Genomic DNA, 6,000 nt, shown 5'->3' on the forward strand with positions numbered 1-6,000 from the left:
CATATAGTTTCATGCTATAAAGCTAATAATTTAGCTTAAAAATCATTGTTTACCATGGCTACCGATAAGAGGTAAATTAGGGTAGTTTATTCTATACTTAAGAGCTTGTATAGTGATGTTAGCAGGAAGTAGGTTAGAAACATGGTGCTTTTGAGCTATGTACCTAATAAATTAGTAAAGCAGGAAAAACATAACTGTTAAACGATAGCCTTAAAATGTTTACTAGTAATATTTTGCAGACTTTTTAAAACAAATGTTTAGGTAATAGACTTAATAAGGCCCAAACAAATAAAATATTTAAACTATAAAAAATAATAAAAATAGGAATCGGCCGATCAAGTAACATGAAATCAGTGATCGGTATCGGTCTTAAAAAACCTGATCAGGGAATCCCGAAGATACATCCATATTTAAACAATATTTCTGTTATTTGAGTTTTTGATTTTTAATTCTCAAATATTAAATATTGATATTTGCTATGATTTTCTGATAGCTGAAAGAACAGCTGATCATTTTGACGCTTTGCAATTTACACACCTAGTATAATTAGTAAAATTCAATATAACTTTTGTTTATTTGTAGCTGGTGCAAGTGATGATGGAGGCACATTAAGTTAATTTCAGTTTATATAGTGATAGGTGATGCTTAAACACAAAGAGGAAAACTGAGCAGAACAGTTTTATCCCAATCTCATCCGCTGTTTTGTAATAAATAATTATATAGAATTGAACTCCATTCCTGAACAACATAATTTAAATTGAACTGAGTTGTTTGGAGATCAGAGGCGAACAAGGTGAACCAAATGTTATTGACTGCAGCAGAAAAGAACTTGTTTATGTGCGGAGTGTTTCTTGCCCAGACTGTCCGCTGCAACATTTTTGTAATGGCAATAGTGAAAATAAATCTTTATCTGGGTGAGTGTGGATTTTTAATTGTATTACATCTTGATTTGAGAAATGCATATTTGAGATACAAGTCATTAAACTGGACTAGTGCTGTTTGCGATAGACTAAACGTTTTATGTTGACAGATAAGAAAAATATTTATTGTTGAGCTGTTTTCATAAGAGAGTTAATTTTCATTCCAGCCTGGAGTGCAAGAAATAAAGTTTACAAAAAATGTGAATGAGTATATGAATGATAGCAGTCATAGCCAGGGTTATAGGACGAAGAGAGTGCCTTCTAAAATCCAGTTCTATCTCCACTGTTTTTAGTGTATTTAGTTCCAGGTTGTTGAGGTTACACCAGCTATCCAACCGATTCACCTGCATTCAGTATGGCACCTAATCTTTAATCTTTGACCAGGCCAATGAAGGTAAACAGTTTTACCGAGGGTTCACCAAAGGAAGATCATGAATTAGACTTAAAGAGACAGAGTAAGAGAGGTCAAGTAGAGCAGTCTCATATGTGGTAGAGGTATGATTCACAAAACTGCACTAAAATCTATTAACCTGATTGGCTAGAAAGGGATCAGTCAGAGATGTGTGTTGTTGGTTAAAGATTTGCATTAGTAATCATTCATAATCCTCCCTAAAAAGGAACAATCACTAGAAAAACAAGCATGTTCTTATATTTTCATTTAATATAGTTTACTGCTCTGTTCAACTGATATTTTCCTTTTTTGTATACAGCATGTCTTCAGTTTTGTAAGCATCCTCTTTAGTTGGGCATAATGGCTTTATGTTTTTGGAAAAACATTGCTTATTGTTACTGTTTTTAGTTTGTAGCTAATGTTTTTTGTTGGAATACAGTCTTCCTGGAAGAACTAACGTTAGATGTAACTAAGTTCATATACTGATCTAAACCAGTACAACGTCTCTAAAAAAAAAACTTCAGAGTGTTCAGTCTAGGATCCTAAATTGTCTGTCCAAGGCCTAGCTAATCCATTTAAACTGTGTTTTTATTTCTTGTATACTGGATTTTAATTTCTGCTTTTAAGAATGGGTAAGAAACACCATGGTGTGAGTTCCCCAGGGACAGCCATGGAATTGTATGGTAACCAGCTGGATAGTGTTATACAGTGGATATAAAAGGTCTACACACCCCTGCCAAAATGGCAGGTTTTGTTTGATTAAAAAAAACAAGAGAAATCCTGTCAGAACTATTCCACCTTTATTGCAACATTGCAATTCATATGAAGAATGTGAAAACAAATCATAAACTGCTTAATGAAAAAAGGAAAAAAAATATCATGCAAAAACCTGGTTACATTAGTGTTCACACCCCCTAAACTAATACTTAGTTGAAGCACCTTTTGATTGTATTACGGCACTCAGTTTTGTTGGGTAATAATATACCAGTTTAGCATATCTGCACTTTGTGATTTTTGCCCACTCCTCCTTGCAAAAAAAAATCCAGATCCTTAAAATTACGAGGAAATCTCCTGTGCACAGCTCTCTTCAGGTCACCCCACAGATTTTCAGTTGGTTTCAGGTTTTGGTCTCTGGCTGGATCATTCCAGAACATTGATCCTCCTTTGAAGAAGCAATTGCTTTTATGATTTTGATGTATGCTTTGTGTTGTCTTGTTGAAAGGTGAAGTTCCTCATCATCTTCAGCTTCCTAGCAGATACTTGAAGGTTTTGTGCCAAAATAGACTGATGCTTGGAGCTATTCAAGAGTCCATCCACTTTGACTTAAGAACCAGTTCCAGCTAAAGAAAAGCAGCCCCAAAGCATGATGCTGCCTCCACCGTGCTTCAATGTGGGTATTGTGTTCTTTTGATGATTTGTTATTTTTGCGGCACACATACTTTTTAAGAATAGTTCAACCTTGGTCTCATCAGACCATCATACATTTTTTCCACATGGTTGTGGGAGACCTGGTATACTGTTTTGCCAAGGTTAGCCAGTCTTGGATGTTTTTGTTTGTGAGTAAAGGCTTATGACGTATTGTGATTGGTTGATTCTGAACACAGTCACATCCTAAAGGGTTTGCTCACTCATACAACCAGATTTTTGTATGATTTTTTTTTTTTTAACAGTTTCTGATTTGTTATCACCTTCTTTGTATAGATTGCAATTTTGCAATAACGGTGGAATAAGTTCTCACAGGATATATCTTGGTTTCTTTTCTTATTACTCAAGAGCTGAGATTTTGGCAGGGGTGTATAGGCTTTTTATATCCACTGTAGCAGTGGTCCGGAGTTTCCCCCCCAAACCTGGTAGAACTTCTTACCAACTGTTTGTATTTGATATATTGAGATTCCAGCCATTGAATGGTTAAAGTTACACAAGCTAATAACTCAAGCCCTGGATTGTGGGTTAATTTCCTGCTGCTGACACTGAATGACCCTGAGCAAGTCTCTTCACCTGCTTTCACTCCAATTGGAGAAAACAGAACAAATGTAACTACGTGTAACTCAAATATTGTAAGTCGCTTCGGATAAATGTGCCTGTCATATAAGTAAATTATAGTAGAAACTTTGTATTTTCAGCAGCAGAGAACATATCTGCTAATAAAGCTAACTTCAGTAGTAGCATTTGCTTGAGAGGGATGGAAAACTTCAATCAGAACAACAGATGCAGACTCCCATGTTAGATTTTTTTTTAAAATTAATCATGTGAAGTTCCAAATTAGGAGGACAGATTCCTTTTAACACTGTGACCTTCATGCACCGTGAATTTTTGATATTACAGCTCATTTTGCCGCCTTCACATTTAATGCAAAATTCATAACATTGGTTAGCTTGGAAAAGACTATATCCAGGAAACTGACTGCCTCTGTACAGATTACAGCTAGAAGTAAACCTTGGAAGAAACATTGAAAGCAATATTTTTGTGCAGTTTTGGGGAAAAAAGGCTGTTTTTTTACAGTGCACACTCTACATTTGCACTTTTTAAAAATATAGTGTAATAATTGGTCAACTAGTTTTCCAGCCAGGTCAGACCAACCTCTGTTATAGCATACATTTTGATGGGGATACAGGAGTAGTGAACCCTGAAATCTCCTTGCTGAAATGAATAAATATGATTTTAAATCGAAGGTATTCTGTTTCACACTATGTTATATGCTGAATCTGATTCTTTCTTTATGAGTGTTGTACAGTTTTTTGGATGACCATGTGGAATTTGAAAGTATTCTTTCGTGTTTGTCATGATTTCTGGAGAATAGAGAGGAATATTTTCTGCATTTCTGACATTGACATTTGTTCAGCTATGTGCAACATACTGATTTATTTGTCAGAATAGAGAGAATATTTTGGTTTCTATTCATTTTTAGAAATTTTAGAATCTGAACAGACAAAGATGCCTATTGCTCTGTATATTATGTGATTAAGCAGAAGACCTGTTTTCAGGGAGAATTTTTTCCTTGTATTAGGTGCACACTTTTTGCAATAATGTAGTTCTTCCAGTTAACATTCTTTTGTTGTATACACTGTAAACGATAAGAACAGAACAAGTGAAAGTTTTGCGATATTAGCTGGGTAAACCCTGTTAAAAAAAAGGGTCTGCGATTAAAAGTAAGATATGATAAAAGAAGTGTCTGATTTTCAGGATATTGTTTTTGGAGGCAAGATGCTGTCGCCTTATATGGGTTTGTCTATTGAACGCCTACTACAAGGTTTGTCATTGGTTACATATGATTCTGGGGAAAGTGGAAGGACTTGAGGTTAGGTCAGTAGGCTTCTGGTCTGGAACCTTCTGGTCTGCAGCTGTAAATGAAGAAAACATAAGTGACAGCACTCCCACTCTCTCTAGATGAGAATTACCTGAGTTCTTAGAGCTTTGAACATGTTGTCTAAGTGTAAGTGCCTGCCAGCATATCAAAATAATGGTGTATTTCAGGGGCTGTTAAACTTTTAATTAGAGAACCCAAAAGAATTTAAGTACTGTACTGGGACCCTAGAACAGGATTATTATCTTAATGACAGCAGAGTCATAAAGAGACAAATAACAATGGAATAAAATATGAAATTAGTTAAAGGAGAAATGTGGGAAACAAATGTAATTTTAAAACAATAATCAATCCATTGATTTTCCAAACCCACTTATTCAGAGCAGTGTTTCAGGGCAACTGGAGCCTTTCCAAGCAAGCTTCGGGCACAATTCAGTAACATCATCTTGGCAGTGCAGTCTATTGCAGGGCAAGCACAAATACATATCTGCACACACTAAGGCCTCTTTAGCAACGCAAGTTCACCTTACCTGCATGTCTTTGGTTTGTGGGAGATAAACAACACATGTGTAGAACATACAAACTCCACACAGCGAGAACTTTGGGCTTGAACATAAAACAACTGTTATCATTTAAACTAGGGAATAAGTTCCTGGGGTATATGCTTTCTGGATTGGTAGGTTTTAAAATTGGGCAGTAAGCCTTCCAAATGTTCTATAGGACTGTAAAATGTAATATGCTAACCCCTTATGCACTATGGATTTCTTGACATTATTGTAACTAAACTATATTCACAAAAATAGATCTGCAAATGGCTGAAGAGTAGCAAGTACAACACTTTAAATTTTTTAAAGAAAGTATATGATCAAAATCTTTGTTTACAACAATATAAACTAAATAAAACACAAAAAATTGGTGGTTTAGGAATTTTTATCCAAAAGGCTGGATTTTACAGTGCATAACCAAGACATTTTATGATGTACATCCCAAGAATCAATTTTCCTTTGTGCCTCAGTCTGTCAGCTATCATTGTACTTCCCCCCCAAGGGCAAGGAGCACACAATAGCAATTTATGACCTACCACCACCATTTCTGTGACCCAAAAGTGGATCAGTATCCAGTAGTTGAGAAATGCTGCTTTAAGATACATGGTGTTCTCCTTATACCACTAGTCTTTACAGTGGGTTGCAGAAAAAAATGAGCTAAATGTAATAAAAATCCACTGTTTTAACTTACAGTATCCAGCTAGGAAAAAAAATGCCCATTAAAACAGATTTCACACTAAAATGCTACCATTATATTGGTTTAAACCTGTGTCTTATGATTGGTGCTGACATTTCATTGCCACCAAACAATTCAAGCAGTAATATTGTAGTGACTTTCGA

At 35.4% G+C, this 6,000-nt stretch overlaps 1 protein-coding gene across 2 annotated transcripts in view; it reads left to right on the plus strand.

The window, feature by feature from the left end:
- si:dkey-119f1.1 (uncharacterized protein LOC557127 homolog) overlaps nucleotides 1–6,000 on the plus strand; it is a 175,204-nt gene that overhangs the window by 54,859 nt on the left and 114,345 nt on the right. The window lies entirely within an intron of this gene.

This window comes from Polypterus senegalus, chromosome 3 (genome assembly GCF_016835505.1).
Source record: "Polypterus senegalus isolate Bchr_013 chromosome 3, ASM1683550v1, whole genome shotgun sequence".
NCBI lineage: Eukaryota > Metazoa > Chordata > Cladistia > Polypteriformes > Polypteridae > Polypterus > Polypterus senegalus.